Below are 17884 nucleotides of genomic sequence, written 5' to 3'. Positions count from 1 at the left end.
AAAGAGATGCAGGTCTGGAGCCTCCTCTTCTCCTCCAAACATTTTTTCAGTACATGGGGGGCGAAGGGGTGGGGGGAAGCGGCGTGCCCGGGGGAGGAGACGGGGCCTGGGATTTGGGAAAGGGGTTGGAATGGGGGCGGAGAACGGGAGCAGTGGCGGAGCCGGGAGCAGGGGGGGGCGCGAGCACCCACTGGCGCCGGCTACAACCGGTGCCTATGCCCTGCGCAGCGCTGCCGGCGTGCTGAAGCTGCAGGGGAGGGGGGAAGCGGGGGAGGGGCTTTTGCTGCCGGAGAGGCCCCAAGTGAGCGGCTCAATCCAGCGCAGCTCCCCTGTCAGCCGCTTTTGGGTCTTTAAATAGCCATCGGGGGGGAATCCCGGACATTTTTAGGTTTTTACAAATTCCCCCCCACAGCTATTTAAAGCCGGACATGTCCGAGGAAACCCAGACGTATGGTAACCCTACTTCAGCCTGCAACCCACACACAGTCCCTGGGTCTGTGTCCTTCCCCCCCACCCCAGGCAGACACATACATACAGCCCCAGCCCCATTGTCTGTGTCCTCACCACCACCACCACCACCCCAAGAAGACACAGACACTGCCCCACCCTCCCCGGAGCCGCTCCTCTCCTCTCTCCCTCCCTCCTTCCTGACCCCACCCCAGGGACCACCCCTCTCTGCCCCCCGGGGGCCGCCCTTCTCCCTCTCTCCCCCCAGGCCATCCCTCTCCCCGGGGACACCCCTTTCTCCCCCCCCCACTCTGGGACTGGGTCTCTTCCCCCCACCCAGGCCTGCCTTCCCGCTCCTAGTATCTGGGGGGCTGGATCTCCCACTCAGCTACAACAGCCGCTTACCGACTCTTGGTGCAGGGAAGTGGCAGGGGGGTTGCGCTGCCTTTATACAGCTACTTCCCCAACGCACCTCGCACAGCCCTCGTCATCTTCTTGTCCCCAGTCCAGTGAGTTTCTGCCCTTTGTTAGCAGTTCCCCTTCCTTAAAATGTCCTGTTGTTATGTGGCCTGCCCAGCTCATTTCTGGGTCCCTGTCTTGTGGGGTTCGAAGTGTTCCGGTGCTTGTTTGGGGGCTTTTTGCGGGGGGGGCGGGGGTTGGGTTTTGATTTGTTGTGATTTGATTTCCCGCCGTCGGAGCACGTGATTGGCTCCCGGTTGCACAACCTGCTTTTAAAAGCCGTTTGCTGAACGCTGCTGCCTCCGTTTTCCCTTTGCCTTTCGGCTTCCACCTGGGGCTGCCCAGCACACGGGCAGGGGGCGTGGCTTCACGCTACTTGTGGCATTCGTCCCATCCAATCAGCGGCTCCCGCTAGTGTCTTCCACCCAATCATAGGCCCGCCGGCGGCTTCGTCTGGTTCGCCCTTCCTCTTTGACCACGCCCCGAGGTGACGTCTATTAAACTCTCCCCCGCGTGACTCACTTAACGGTTTTTAACCCCCGCAGCCAATGGGCCGCAGCGCGTTTTTCAAAAAAAAAAAAAAAAAAGAAAAGAAAAGAAAAGAGTGGCGGCCCCTGATTGGTCAATAGTGGAAGGGCGAAGGGGATTGGTCCTGCCCGGGCAATTTGAATTCAGAGCAAAGCGCCGGTTTGTAGCTTTCCCCGTCTCCTCGCTGCTGCCGGTGGAGACGCGCTGGCGGCCGGTTCGGCTCCGGTTTTCCTGCGGAACCTCCTCGCTCTAGGGGCGGACCCGGATTACGCGCCCACAGCCCGACCCCGTAGCGCTTCGCTCAGGTGAGGCGGCGGCGGCGGCGGCGGGGTCCTGGTCCCGGACTGGTGCCAAGAACTTGATTCGCGTTGGGGGGGAGTCGGGCACCGGGCGCGGGAGCGGGAAGGTCGCTCGGGCTCTCAACAGCTCACGGGGTCAGTTACCGCCGCGGGTGGGCCGGGATGGTGGCCCGCATGGGACGCGGTTGGCCGGCGGGGGGTGATTGCACTGAAGCGGCTGGAGGGGGGTGCGGGTAGGCCGGGGTGGCTGGTTCACCATCATGCTGCTGTTCCTAGTGCCCTGGCCCGGATCCTGAACGAACGGTAACGTCCCTCGGGAACAGGTCTGTTTGTTCGGCTAGTGCATTGCATTACCCCTCGGGCTGCCTCTGCTGTGTGTGGGTGGCCGGGCCGGCTTTGAGGGGGAGGCGGGATGCAGGGACTGGGGCAGGGGTGGGTGGGGGGGGGGGGGGTCTGCAGTGCAGACTGGGGGATGGCAGCGGCACCAGCCCTCCTTCTCTGGGGCTTGCAGAGCCCTGCAGTCAAATGGCTCTCACAGTAATGTATGTTTCACACATGATACAGTTAGGGAGTCAGACCCATTTAGTGCTGGCATTGAATGGTACAGAAATTAGCTAATGTTTCTGCTGCCTTGGTGTATTACTAGCCCAGAGGTTAGGGGTCTATTACAAGAGTGGGTGCGTGAGGGTCAGTGGCCTCCATGTGCAGAAGGTCTGACTAGATCATCATGATGGTCCCTTCTGGCATTAAAGTCTGAGGCTAAATACACAGTGCAGCTTAGGTTTGTATAAGTTATGTTGCTTGGGGTGTGAATAAGCCCCTCTCTAACCCCCCACCCCTCAGCGACATAAGTTACACTGACCTAGGCGTGGGTGTGGACAGCGGTATGTTGGCAGGAGAGCTACTCTTGCTGACATAGCTACTGCCACTTGTGGGGGATGGTGCTGGCCTAGAGCCAGGAGGGAGGAACCTTCAACGCTGGCGAACCTGTCCGGTGCAGTCAAAGGGGAAGCCGGCTATGATGTTGAGATGTTCCCCCTCGCCATGCCCCTCAGCGCCAACTCACTCAGAGATACAGCCTACGTGATCCCCGAGCTCTCGACGTTCGAGGCACCAAGGTTCGGCTCCTCCGTGGTCTTCAGTCTCAGAGACCTTGGAATCTTCCTCCTCCTATCACTCTGGGGCTTGGTCTACACTAAACCCCCAAATCGAACTAAGGTACGCAACTTCAGCTACGTGAATAACGTAGCTGAAGTCGACGTACCTTAGTTCGAACTTACCACTGTCCAGACCCAGCAGGCAGGCTCCCCTGTCGACTCCGCGTACTCCTCGCGGCAAGCAGGATTACCGGAGTCGACGGGGAGCACTTCTGAGTTCGATTTATCGCGTCCAGACAAGACGCGATAAATCGAACCCAGAAGTTCGATTGCCTGCCGCCGAACCAGCGCGGTAAGTATAGACAAGCCCTGGGAGGAGCAGAAGTCGTGGATCGAGGTCCAGGAGAGACAGGAGAGAGCCCCAGGCATGGCCACTGCAGTGGCAGAACCTGCCTCAGTGGCCCTTCTGGACCCCCTATGCTTTTCACCAAGGACCAGGAGGAACCCAGGGTCACCGCTCCGCAATGTCTTCTGTGGCTTCAGCCACCTTTGTTCCACCAACCACTGCGTACCTGCCTCAGCGTCAGCAGTTCCGACGTCTCCGCCTTTGGCGCTGTTGTTGACTCCAGCATCGTGCTCAGCTCTGACCTTCGTAGCGTCTTCGCATCCATCTCCCACGCTGGCACCGTTAACCTCAGTGCAGGCATCGGCAGCCCTGGTGCTGATGTTGGCAGCAGGCCAACACAGCTCCCTCCCATCCTACTGATGCTGAGGCTGTGGACACTGGAGCCACCACCGTTCGTGGTACCACTACCACCAACACTACCCTGAGGGTCTTGTGACCCCTTGGGGGCAGATGGCAGGGAGCTTCCACTTGCTGTAAAAGCTTCTGACTGATGCTGCTAGGGGGAAAATCTTCCAGCCAACATTCATGTGCATGTGCACACACCTGATTGGAATGGACATGAGGAACAACAATTATGAGGAGTGAGTAACCGTTTTTCTTCAAGATGTGTATCAGTCATGACAGACAATACAACTGCAATGTTTGTATAAACAGACAGGGTGGAGCTCGTGCATCTCCCCTAAGCCATGAAGCCTTCGAACTGTGGGACTTCTACATAACCCACTCAATACACCCTGAGGCATCTTATCTTCCAGCATCCTTGAACATGTTAGCAGACCATCTCAGCAGGTCCTTCCACAACCACAAGTGGTCCATTTGCCTGGACATAGTGAACAGCATCTTTCAATGATGGGGGATTTCCCCATATAGACTTCTTCAAAACAAGACGCAACAGGAAGTGTCTGCAGTTCTGCTTCTTCCTAAATCATGGCCAGGGCTCGATTGCGGGCACATTCCTCCTTCCTTGGAAGGACAACCTGTCTTACACATTTCCACCCATCCCACTCATTCACAAGGTTTTGCTGAAGGTCAGGAGGCAAAGAACTTCTGTGATCTTGTTACCACTGGCCTGGCCCCGCCAGCACTGGTACACCACTCTCGTAGACTTGTCAGTGGACTCTCAGATCACCCTACCCCTGGTCTCAGACTTGATTACCCAGGACCATGGCTGCCTCCAGCATCCCAATCTCAAGTCTTTCCACCTCACAGGATGGAAGCTTCATGGCTAAACCCCTTAAAGCTGGTATGCTCAGAACCTATTAGAGAGGTACTCCTTGGGAGCAGGAAACTGTCCACGAGGGTCATGTATTTGGCTAAGTGGAAGAGGTTCTGGATTTGGTCAATGCAGGACACTGCATCTCTACATGCTTCAATACCCTTTATATTGGACTATTACACCTGAAGCAGCAAGGTCTTTTGGGGTCCTCAATAAAGGTCCACCTGGAGGCAATCTCAGCATTTCACCTAGAAGTAGCTAGCTGTCTGGTTTTTGCTGACCTGATGGTCAGCTGTTTCCTTTACATGGCTTGACTGGTTATACCTTCAAGTGTGATAACCAAATCCCTGCATGGGATCTCAACTTGGTGCTGTTGAGACTAATGCGGGGGGTGGGAGGGGTGCTTTGAACCCCTAGCAACTGCTCTACCTTTCCTGGAAAGGAGCGTTCCTGGTGGCTATAACTTCAGTGAGGAGATTGTCTGAACTTAAGGCCTTGACATCTGAAGCTCCTTACGCTATCTTCTATAAGGACAAGGTCCAGCTTTTCTTCCCAAGGTGGTAGTGCATTTTCATGCCAACCAGGACATCCATCTCCTGGTTTTCTACACTAAGCTGCATGCCAACAGCTGAGAACACAAGCTCCATTCCCTGGACATGAGGTGGGTGTTGTCCTTTCGATACAAATCATCAACACCCCATTTCAGAAATCAAACTAGCTTTTTTTGTCACAATAGGAGGCCCTTCATTCTGTCCGCTAGTGTCTTCCTAAAGGATTTCTTTATGGATCATGTCCTGTATCGGGGCATGCTATGACATGGCAAAGATGTCTGCCCCCACAAGGGTGCAGGCCTCCTTGACGGCATTCCTGGAGCAGGTTCCAATCCAGGAGGGCTGCAACATGGTCATTGGTTCAAACCTTTGCCTCACATTCTGCCACTACTCAGCAGGCAAGGGATGATGCTGCATTCCACAGAGTGGTACTACAATCTGCAAATCCATAAACCCCAACCTCTGCTCCAGAAAAGTGCTTGGGAGTCACCTACTTGGAATCAACATGACCAAGCACTCGAAAAGTTACCTACCCGTCATAACTTGTTCTTTGAGATGTGTTGCTCATGTCCATTCCAAGACCCACTGCCTTACTCTGTCAGAGCCAGCTAGCAAGAAGGAACTGAAGAGGCGGTGGGTTGTCATGGCCCTATATATGGCACCATGAAGGCATGACTCCAAGGGGCATCTAAATTGACCTGACACCCCAAGGGCAAAGCCTTCCGGTGACACTGCATGCACTGTGTGCACACCTACTTGGGAATGGATTCTCAAAGAACAACAGTTATGAGAGGTAGGTAACCATTTTGTTTGCATAGCCTCTGGGTCCCTCAGACTAGAGTTCTTTGTACAGTGCATGGCCTATTTTGCCAATGTATACAGCTTGACATCAAAAGTCAGGTGTTCTTGGGGGGGGGGGGGGGGGAGAGAGTTTCTTGTTTTTTTCTTTATACAGAAAAAGCAACCTTTAACTCGGTTTTTAATATAGGCTCATGGATTCAGCATATTGTGGTTTTTATTTAAATGCTTTTAAGATCTTCTAATTTTAGGCCTTAACATATGTATTAAATTCAGATTTTCATCTTGAACGGGTTTAATTTTTTAAAAACAAAATAAAAAAACATTAATTTTCTTTATCCACCCTGGTTTTCTGCCCTGTGTTGAGATGCAGCTCCTCACTAATCTGTGTAGATGAGACTGCAGACTGGACTGGATGTACACGTGGGTGGTTCCTTCCCCATCACAATCTTCACTTGGCCTGTGGCAGTAGCAGGGACTCTTCCCTCTCTTCTTCCCCCCCCCCCCCCTTGTCCCTCAGGGAAGGGGGCTCTCCCTTCCTCCAATCCACCCATAGGGGGTTTCACATCAGTGGTGGGAGACCAAGTTCCTGTGTGGAGCTCTCTATAGCTCTTTGGGCTGGGGGAGGGGATTTTAATTATGGCACCCACTGATAAGGGCAGGGGTGGGGATTAGGTAGACTGGTGGAGGGGAATGAAAGGTATTATAGTTATTGCATTTGCTGATTGCTCTGTGTTTCTGACCATGAACAGAACAATTGAAAGCACCAGGCTATCAGTAAGTGGGGGTGCTCCCTCCCCACACTTGTACCCAGAGGTGGTTTCCTGAGGGCAGTGGGGGATCAAATCTGTGCTGCCCCATCTCTCCAGTGCTTTGGGCAGATGGGGAGGGAGAAGTTTAATTGTTATGGCACCCACTGATAATGGTTGGGGATTGATTTGCTGTGGCAGTGGCTCGTTGGGGAATCTGGCACAGAGGTGTGGGAGAACAGTGTTCTGTTTTGGTCGTACTTATTAATTGTGTCTAGGGGTGGCAGGTAAGGACCTGGGTGCCTTTGAAAGAGCAGAATAACTCACAACAAGAAGGAACCACAGACTAATGGTGCTGCCTCTTACACTGTCTTACAGCTTGGAGTCCAACTTCACCAGAGAAGCAGCAGAGAGATTTGAGTTGGGGCTGGGACATCTGCTGCTGCTGCATGGAACCCACCCTGCAGCCTCTGAGGGCTCGTGTACACCGACCTCTGCTCCAGTTTAGCTAAACTGGTGCAAGTGTGTATGTGGAATCTCTTCTTTCAGTTTAGCGTCAAACTTTTCCTAAAGGACTTAAGCTAAATGAAATCAGCCTGGTTCAAACCAGCATAGGTGTCCATACTGCACACTTGCACTGGTTTAACATCACACAGTATACTAAGCCAGTGCAAGTCAGAATATAGACAAGCCCTGAAGCAGATATCCTAGCCCCTGAGAGGGAGCTGATCGGAGCCCAGCACACGTCCCAAGCTCCTGGTGTGAGGAGAGATGAAAGGACTGTGTCTTCCTGATGAGGAACAGCAGCTAAAGGAGCCCCATAACTGCTGTGCAACTGTGGAGAAAAGAAAGGAGCCAGGCTATGGGAACAGGCTGGGCAGAGATACTGAGGCACATCCAAATGGTGGCATGCTATCAGTGGTGGATGGAACTCTTCAAAGTACCATGGATGGATGCCTCAAGAAACTGAGTATGTCGATGCACTCCTATGGATCAGGTACCCAGCTTGTCCCTGCTACTTGTACTTTGTGTGCTTGCATGTGGCCAGAGGTCTTGCAGTAGGCAGAGGCTACTACCCCTCTGAAATCCTGGCCCCATTTCTCTCTGGTCTGCTTCACTTTCTCATTCCCTCTCTGTGTGGGAGGCACACACCCAAACTGTCCCATGGAGGAAGGGGCCTGGGTGTGCATGACAATGTGCTTGTGTCTAGGGGTGGCAGGTAAATGTCCCCGCATGCTGTACCTCTTTTTTTTGCCAGTGCAGCTGTTGTGCTTGCAAAATATGGCCCTAAGCTGTGGGGAAAGCTTTGCTAAAGCAGGTTTGAAGAAGAGGGGGATGGGGATGTTGAGATCTCCAAATGTCACACCTGCTGGAGCTGGGAGCTTCATCTCCCATAGGGGCAGCCAGGGGTCATTCCCCTGAGTAACACTGTTGGTGTTTCATTGTCACTTATTGAAATCCCCTCTTTGTCCTGAGAATTAAGATTTCAAAGGAAACTTGTTTCTTCAGACAAGGAGAGTCAAGGATTGCAGGGAGTCTGAGAGGTCTGACCTCTCAATGTAAACCCTGGAACAGGGCCCAGAAAGGCCAGTCCTTAGTTTGGGGAACCTGGGGGCTGTTTCAGACTCTCAGCACAGACGTCTGTGTGTGGGGCAGGGTTTAGATCTTTCTGTTGTGCATCCAATACCTTTGCTACTCTGCCCTCCTGTAACTGCACTTAGATCTAGAGAAGGAGCCTTAGAAAAGCCAGTGGTGAACTGTCCTGGGACTAGGGTGACCAGATGTCCCGATCTTTGGGTCTTTTTCTTATATAGGCTCCTATTACCCTCCCACCCCATCCCAATTTTTCACACTTGCTGTCTGGTCACCCTACCTGGACCAGATACGACGACGACAAGAAGAAGAGGTGTGGCTACACCCCTACCAGTGCTGGAAGCACTGTCTAAACTAGCATGTTACAGTGCTGAGACTTGCTGCGCACCCTTGAGTGAGAAAGTTGCAGCGCTGTAAATTGCCAGTGTAGACAAACCCTTAATCTATGGTGTTGGGTGTGGCTGGAGTTGGCAAGCTCAGTGCCTAAGGCCTGGTCTACACAAAGAAATTAGGTTGGTATAACTACTTTGCTCAGGGATGTGAAAAAGCCACAGCTTTCAATGACTCAGTTAAACTGACCAACCCCCCAGGCTAGACCGTGCTATGTTGACGGGAGAATTCTTCCATTAACCTAGCTACCAATTCTCGGGGAGGCGGAGTACCTACTCCGAGGGGAGAAGCCCTCCTGTGGCATAAGTTGCATCATTGCTGAAATGCTACAGCAGCACAGCTGCAGCTTTTTAAGTGTAGATGAGCTCGGGGGTGGGAGTCATTTTTGTTGTGTGGGGCTTTTTGTTGGGTGTGTGTTTTTTGTTTTGTTTTGTTTTTCTTCTCCTCCACCTGCCCCCCAATGTCCCTCTACCCAGCAGGGGACAGAAGAGAGGTGAGTGAGACACACTCCCATTCTTCCACTCCTGGTCAACTGAGTGGCGAGCCAGTCTGGGTAGCAGCTCTGCAAATCTGCAGGAGCAGTGGGAGAAATTCAGCTGTTCAATGGTATCTCTAGTCCAGCGATTCTCAAACTTCATTGCACCACAACCCCCTTTTGCCAACAAAAATTACTACACTATGCCAGAGGGCGGATCAAACCCTGAGCCCACCCACTCCCTGCTGTGCCGGGTGGGGGGCTGTAATCTAAGCCCTGCCATTCAGAGCTAGAGCTGAAGCCAAAGCCTGAGCCCTATCGCCCAAGGTGGTGGGGCTCGGGCTTCGGCCCCAGCAAGTCTTAATGCCAGCCCTGGTGACCCCATTAAAATGGGGTGACATTTCAGTGTCTGAACCTACAGTTTGAGACCTGCTATTCTAGTTCTAAGAGCCATTGAACTACGAGCTGGTTGGGCGAGTGTGGACTGAGCAAGTTTCACTGTTTAGCTCTCTGACTGGGAGCTGTAGTTAGTCTGTGCCCAGAGGGGGAAGGGCCAAACCCTGGGATTCACAATAGATATTTGCTCCACAGTGGCTCAGACACCGATACCATTAATGAGTCTGCTCCCCAGAAGCACTCATGGCTTTGTCTCTTTCAGGTCCTAGGTCTAACAGGAAATGTGCTTCCCGTCAAGTCCTAGTCCCAGCTGTCGTCCTCGCTGCAGTCACAGTTTTTATGTTGATTACCATCATCATCGTCATTACTCTAGCAGTACTTTTAGCAGGTAATTGCATCAGCCAGTCTCTGCTCCCCCTGGATTTTCTGCGGGGGCAGGGACGTTATTAACAAGTGAATCCAGTGGGTCTAGAATGGTTTGTCCTGACCTACCTGTTAAACAGCATAGTATACCTTTGTATTAGCCAACTGCACTGGCCCTTCAGATCTATCCTTGGTGTTAGTCATGGCTGACCCTGTTGCTGCTGCTTCCCTGAAAGGGTTGACTTCCTTCAGGAGGCTTTCCCAGGAGTTTGTGTGACCCTGTCCCTGCTGCTGCACTGGGGGAAGAAGGCAGAAGTGGGGTTTCCAAAAGGAAGTTGTGGGAGTTGAGTGTGTGACACTCACTTGCTTAAGGCTGTTAGAGTTCAACTGGGATTTACCTCTTTAAAGCAGGGGTGGGCAAACTACGGCCTGCAGGCTGGATCCGGCCCCTCAGGGTTTTGGATCCGACCCGCAGGATTGCCCCCCATGGCGCCATGAGCCCCACACTGCTCTCAAAAACAGCCGGCACCACGTCCCTGGGAAGGGGGGGCAGAGGGCTCCATGCATTGCCCTTGTCTCCAGGCGTTGTCCCCCACAGCTCCCATTTGACACGGTTCCCTGTTCTCGGTTAATGGGAGCTTTTGGGGGAGGTACCTGGAGGCACGGCAATGGCAGTGCACACAGAGCCCTCCGTGGACCTCCTCCCCCTTTTTTCCCGTCTCCGCCGCCCCCCAAGGGCCGCAGCTCTTCCTGGAGCAGTGCAGGGCTGGGGACAGGTCAGGCAGGCAGGGAGCCTGCCCTGGCCCTGGTGCACATCGCTGCCATCCCGGAGCCACTTTAGGTAAGCGGTGTCGGGCCGGAGCCCAAACCCCTCCTGCAGTCTGCCCCCCCCAACTCCCTGTCCTAAGCTCTCTCCCTGCACCCCAACCTCCTTCCCTGAGCCCCCTCATACACCCCTCCTCTACCCCAATCCCTTGCCCCCACCCAGATGTGGTTCTCAGCCCGAAACGTTTGCCCACCCCTGCTTTAAAGGATAACTTTTTGGTGCTAATCCTTTTTAATTCGCCTGTCTCTTAACACCGTAGATCGGGGTGGCCAACCTGTGGCTCCAGAGCCACATGCGGCTCTTCAGAAGTTTAATAATATGCGGCTCCTTGTATAGGCACCGACTCTGGGGCTGGAGCTACAGACACCAACTTTCAAATGTGCCGGGGGGTGCTCACTGCTCAACCCCTGGCTCTGCCACAGGCCCTGCCCCCACTCCACCCCTTCTCCTGAGCCTGTCCACACTCCCTCCCCCGCCGCGCCCCCTCTCTCTCTCAGCCTGCTGCACACCATGAAACGGGCTGATTGGGAGGGAGCAGGAGGTGAGGTGCTGATCCGTGTGGCTGCCGGTTGGCAGGAGGCGCTGGAAGTGGGGGAGGGGAGGTGTGTGCTGATGGCAGGGGTGGGCTGCTGATGTATTACTGTGGCTCTTTGGCAATGTACATTGGTAAATTCTGGCTCCTTCTCAGGCTCAGGTTGGCCACCCCTGCCATACATAGTTCCCATTTCTGAGGTTCTGGTGCCATCTTGTGGCCTCTATGTCAGGGAGAATTGCAGCACTTTTCTGAGGGCTTGTACCAAAATGGTCATGTGTACAACTTAGTAGATCTCAACCAGGGGTACATGTACCCCTGGGGGTATGCAGAGGTCTTCCCTGGGGTATGTCAACTCATCTAGATATTTGCCTAGTTTTACAACAGGCTACATAAAAAGCACTAACAAAGTCAGTACAAACTAAAATTTCAGACAGACACAATAAGAAAGTCAGCAATTTTTCAGTCTGTGTACTATAACATGTTTTTGTAATTTTTTTTTTAAATGTCTGATTGTTGTAAGCAAGTAGTTTTTAAGGGAGGAGAAACTTGGGGGTACAGTAATCTGGAAAGGTTGAGAGCCACTGACTTGCATCACTCAGAGGTGTGAATAAGCTACTCCGCTGAGTGCCATAAGTTACACCGACCTAAGCGCCAGTGAGAACAGTGCTATGTTGGCAGGAGAGCTCCTGCCAACATACCTACTGCCTCTGGTAGAGGTGGTTTTATTATGCTGATGGGAGGCTCTCTCCCATTGGCATAGAGCAGCCCAGCTCAGAGTGTGTGTGCTGGAGATGGGAACATCCCTGGAATTCTTACAGGTATAGACACTTCTCTGTTCGGCTGGGTCTCCATTGTCAGGTTCTCTGGGAGCCTGTTGTCTGCATTAATCTGTGCAAGCGGGTTTTGTTTCTGATGTGGGCCTAATTCCTTTTTCTTCCCAAGGTGCATCTCTAAAGCAAAGAGCCTGGGGAGGAGAGGCAGCCAGCTGGGTTAGCAGGATGTCCCTGAGTTAATAGAGCCACTGCCCCACTCAATTATATTGAACTATATCTTTATTAGTCTGTGCCAGCCATCGGGTAATGCTCCCCCTGCCTGCCTGCACGACGCCTTCATGGTGAATCTGCTGTTACTGCACTGTGCTCTGGGTTGCTTGTCAGCTGCACTTTCTGTGAATTTGACCCCTAGAAACTAAGCCACTGTAGAGAAGGGGGTCTGTTGCCCATCCCTTGTTTCAAATAGTCTATTTCCTCCCTCAGCACAGCTGCCTGGGGTGTAAGGAGCCTGCAGCCTGGATCTGAGGGATTCTCTCCCCTCATTCACTCAGATACAGTGTCAGGCTGGGGGTTGGGGACAGTCTCTGACTCTGTGTTACTTGCTTCTCTGTCAGTGGAAAAATCTAAACCACCTGTGGCTGCTCTGGGGCCCCCTGCTGCCCGGACGGCTGGATCGGATACCGAGGGAAATGCTATTATTTCTCAGAGACTGAAGGGAACTGGACCTACAGCCAGAGCCAGTGCTCTGCACTCAGCGCCTCCCTGGCTGGGATCGACAGTGATCAGGAAAAGGTGAGAGAGCGGCAGATGCTTTATCCAACAGACTGGACCTAGCAGGGCTGGAATCGGGCTGGGCTCAGCCCCAGGGATCCAGCCACTGCCCTGTTGCCTCTCACGCTGTTTCTGGTGGCTGAATCCTAGCCCTGGCTAGAGATGGGCTCGCAGTCAGGGATTGCTCACTCCTAGCTGACCCTCTTTCCCAGGGCCCCAGACAGGAGACTGCCTCTCTGTAGGGCTGGGCCGGCCTGATCAGCTCCGGGTCAATGGGCTGCCTATGGAGAACCTGCCTCTGCAGCTCACCACAGCCATGGACTCCACAGGATGAGAGCTCTGTATCCCTGCCAGGGGATGCACAAAGGCTCTTGGGCTCAGCAAGGAGTGAGCTCTGCCCTTCCTCAGAGCAGCTCCTGCTAGTCTGGATCAGGTGGGGGTGTGGGGGCGCTATGTGCAAAGCTGCTGGGAAGGAGCCTTGCAAGGAGGGCAGAGGTGACAGTGAAGCCAAAGTTGCCCAGACTGGAGAAGGAGGGGGCAGGTCTGCCCATGTAAATAGATGGGGTAAAAAGATGGCCTCTGCGCAGCCCCCATGTCCTGCACATGTCCCCAGGCTCCGAGTTGAGCAGGTCCCGGTTTGATGGGACTTCCATCAAACTGGGATTCTTGGCTGGTGACTAGTTCACTGACTGCTTCTGTCAGAGGAGGGAGCTGCTAGCTGTCCTCCTGATGATTCTTCCCTTGCTACCTCTGACCCCTTCCAAACCTAGAAGGGGGCCGATGAAGAGGAGAACTGTTGATACCAAATCCTGTCTTCATGCCCCCAGCTGGCTCATTGGACTGGCCCTTGTTCTCAGCCTCCCTGTGACATGGGTTGGACTGGTGTTGTCATCAGACCTGGGGCTCTCAGCTGGTGGCAAACTACAGGTGGCCCATCCAAACTCGAACTTCTGAGGTGGGGGGCCACAGGGCCAGGCAAGCACCACACTCAGGGGCCTAAATGTAATCTGGCTTGTCTTATTTTTCAGCATTTCCTGCTGCGCTATAAGGGATTCTCTGACTGTTGGATTGGCCTCCAGAGGGAGCCAGGTCAGCCCTGGAGATGGCCCAATGGCACCAAATTTGACCACCAGTGAGTCACTTTCCCTCCAATAACATTCTTAATGTTAGATCACAGGTGTCTGACCGCTGCTAACGCATCAAGAATTTATCTAGCCAAGGTTGTTTTTGTGTGGGAATGTGTCTAGGGTCTTGTTTAGTATTTTGGTTTTCATAGATTAAAACCAATATTCCAGCAGCATTTGAGGCCCTAGTGCAGTGTGAGTGTGGTACTGTAGTGTTTAGGAGCCCCAGGCCAGGGCCCCATTGTGCAAGGCAGTATAGAAACTCAGAACAAATTTCTGAGAGGTGCCACACAGGTGTGCATGTGAATGACCTGTGGAATCTCTCCCCTTTTGGGGCTGAATTGTCCCTGTCCCAAGGGGTTTACAGTACAGTGCAATCCTGCACACAGGGAAGGCTGCTGCTCCCTTGGAGGGGACATTAACCAGAGCTCCCGTCCCCATTGGGCTGTGTGGAAGCTAAACGCCCTCACTCTTCTGAAGAGTAGTATGGAGACTAACAGGGTCACTTCTGCATAGTTGGGGTGACTTGAGGGTCTCTCCCTAGGATGGTGCTAGCGAGAAATCTCATTCCACTAACAGCACCGTGTGGTGTGAAACAGGCTTGTGGCACTCTCTGACAATCCCACAGCTGCCTGGAGAAGTTTGATGCAATCCTTCCCACAGAAAGCTGCTGCTTGCTGCCATGTGAGAGGCCTCTGGATTCTCTCCCCTCTGGGCCAAATGGGCATGGAGAGAAAGTTGGGTCTAGGTGGGAACATCAGGCAGAGCTGAGTAGTATGAGTTGTGCCAAATATTTACCCAGCACAAAGATCTAACTGGAAGCCCCAGCTGTCATCTTTCAGCTCCACCCCATCTCTTTTCTCCTGCCCTGCAATACCTGCTAGTTTCCTACCATTAGACTCCTACAATCTTATTTTCCCTCTTCTGCCAGGGAGGCGTCTGAAATGACTCTCTTGACATGACTGTCTGTGTAACTGATGATGGGGGGGGGGAAATGCCCAGCCCCTCCCTGACTCCAGCCCCTGCTGTCTGTTGCAGATTTCCCATAGGAGGAGGAGGTGACTGTGCGTATGTGATTTATGACAACGGGGTCAGCAGCTCGAGGTGCAGCACAGGAAGATCCTGGATTTGCAGCAAACCTGATGCCTGTACAATGGGGAAGGGACATGACATGGAATCACAAGTTTGGGACTCATAGGAACTAGACCTGGAAAAGCTTTATTAGGGGTCACATCTTCCACTATCGAAAGATGATAGAAACTACATTTTGCAAACACCTGTTGCATGAGAGACTGCAATGTGCATCAGGTGAGCTGGGCAAGACACCTGAAGGAAAAATCTTCATTGCTTCAGCTTTAAGTCTTGTGTGAACTTTGTGCAATAAGAAGTAGAGTGGCAATACTATTGGCACATCTTTCCAGGCAAGTGCATAGTCACTTAAAGCTTTACTGACACAACTTGCAACGGTTCAACTGTTTTGCTGACTTTACAAACTCCACATTTTCCCAATGAGAAAACAATCCAAAAATGAGAGAACATTCGGCAGGGTGGGGAAAATTCATTTGGCGATTCGTCAAAAATCAAAGAACTAACTATTTCCAGCCAACCTCTTTAATTGTGTGGGTCAGAGTAACCTCTTTCTCCTCCAAATATTTCCTGGTCAGATTGAATTGGTTTTCGTTTGTCGTTTTCTCTCCCACTGTTCTTTAATTTGGTCAGCCTGAGTGTCAACTTTGATGCCACACCATTTGCAGTGCATATACTCAACTTCATTTTTTTTATGGTGTTTTTAAAAATATTTTACTTCTTTGTGTTCTGAACCATTCTGATCGAGATTTTAATTTTCTTCCCCTTTGAGTGTCAAATCTTTAAACCATTGAAATGTGTATGTGGTGGATGAGAATTTCATCTGTATGTTTAGATGCACAGGCACTTCAGAGCTTGTTTGAGTTCCTGTTTGGTTTTTGTTTTGTTTGTTGTGTGTTTTCTAGACTAATACATGGGTATAGTTTTACTTCAACGGGCAGCTTTGCATATACATTAGTCTGTGTTTTATTGTAATATGTTGCATGATATAAAACAAGTGTATATATTTGATACAAAAGTAGGGTGAAAATCTGGGGGGGGGATCATACTTTTTATAAAACCGAGGCCTCTTTGTTTAAACAAACTTAAATAAGGGGCTTAGATATAATATTGCCCCCACTGCATGGGGGTTTTCACTTGGACCATTGTGACCCTGGGTAAGTGGTCAGCAGTGGGAGCTAAACCTGAGACCCATGGATCTTAAACCATGAGTCTCTAGGGCCAGAGATAAAATTCAATTTCCTGTAAGGCAAACCTGTAGCAGGGTCCACAATCTTCATCTGTGGCCCAGCAACCTTTCAGAAGTGGTGTGCCGAGTCTTCTTTTATTAACTCTAATTTAAGGTTTCGTGTGCCAGTAATACAGTTTAATGATTGAAGAAGGTCTCTTTCTAAGTCTATAATATATAACTAAACTATTGTTGTATGTAAAGTAAATAAGGGTTTTAAAATAATTAAGAAGCTTCATTTAAAATTAAATTAAAATGCAGAGCCCCCTGGACCTGTGGCCAAGACCCAGGCAGTGTGAGTGCCACTGAAAATCAGCTCGCATGCCGCCTTCGGCACACGTGCCATAGGTTACCTACCCCTGCTAGATAATCCACACCTACTCAGTGTGACTATGATGATGGCAATTAGAGGTAAGTAAAGAGAATTTTCAAGTTTGTTGGCTGAACTACAAGAAGAAAAATCTGGTTTGAAATGAACTAAAACTGCAAGTTCAGTCAACGTAATTTTTGAAATGAAATGTTGAATGAAAACAACATTTTTAAAAGGGTTGTCACTAAGTCAGACTATATTCTGCTAGCCTGGGCTCCCCAGCCTTTTCCAGCCAAGCATACAGGCAGGACTACACCCAACTGCACAGAGAGACAGATCTGCTCTGGGAAGGCTCAGCTTAAGAGGTGGGGCTGACCACCAGTGACAGCGCTGGTGCGGCTGACCACAGGTTACCTTGGGCTGTTACAGACTGGTTTGGGGGGAGCTAGTAGTGAACTGGCTTTGACCCAGGCTGGCTTGCAGCCACTTAACTGGGTAAACAAGTGAAGAGATAAGCAAAGCCTAAGACTGAAGTGTAAGAATAGGAAGCAATAGTGTTCCCTGCCAGAGCCTGCTTGTGGGTGAATTCTCTCTCTCTTCCCCCCCCCCGCCGCCGCCCCAAGAGATGGTGATAAAAGCAGCTATGCAACTTGCTTTAGATGAACAGTCTCCCCTGTGGGCCCTGGCCTTATGGATGCCCATGAATTCCCCACGCTGGAACAGCGCCTGCTACAAGCCCTCAAGGACAAAGCAGGAGGGTCCAGGACTGTCTGTAGCAGAAGGGGCATAAGCATTGATGCTTGGTTGCTGGAAAGCGCACATTTAGTAACGTATGAAGGCTGGGAGGCCTATTATACTTGGCGTGGCTTCACTGAGTGTAGCTGAGCCCCCACCTTTGGCTTGACAAGCATCCAAATATACACTCCACCTTGGAGTACAAATCCAAAGTTAGATAAAATTTGCCTCTACCCTCACTATGGAGAAGGATGTACACAACTTCTCCCCCCCATTAGAAATCACAAACTGGGTTATATTATAAACCAGCTGTTAGTTAAGGAGGTAGCACCGAGAACAAGGCAAATTTATATTCTTAGTAAACAGAGCATGCAAATTAAGCCTCCTACACTAAAGAAACCGGATACATGTAAGTTCTCACCCTAAATGTGGTTCTAATAATCTTCACAGGCCAAACCCCCCTCCAGCCTGGATCCAGTTCTAATTTAAGGCCTTGGCTACACTTGCAGATGTACAGCGCTGTGAGTTAAACCTGACTTCGTGCAGCTGAGTAGGGAAAGCGCTGCAGTCTGTCCACACTGACAGCTGCCCAGCGCACTGTCGTGGCCACATTTGCGGCAATTGCAGCGCTATTGGGAGCGGTGCATTTTCGGCAGCTATCCCACAGAGCACCTCTTCCCATTCTGGCGCCGTGGGTTGTGGGAAGGGGGCATAGGTGTGGGGCATTCT

At 51.7% G+C, this 17884-nt stretch overlaps 1 pseudogene; it reads left to right on the top strand.

Moving 5' to 3' along the window:
- The first annotated feature begins 9647 nt into the window (after window positions 1–9647).
- Window positions 9648–16203, top strand: LOC117870477 (annotated as a pseudogene).
- Window positions 16204–17884: the final 1681 nt, after the last annotated feature.

The sequence above is a fragment of the Trachemys scripta genome, unplaced genomic scaffold (assembly GCF_013100865.1).
Source record: "Trachemys scripta elegans isolate TJP31775 unplaced genomic scaffold, CAS_Tse_1.0 scaffold_28, whole genome shotgun sequence".
Classification (NCBI taxonomy): domain Eukaryota; kingdom Metazoa; phylum Chordata; order Testudines; family Emydidae; genus Trachemys; species Trachemys scripta.
Note: the sequence above shows the minus strand (reverse complement) of the source record. Positions and strands in the feature narration are given on the sequence as shown.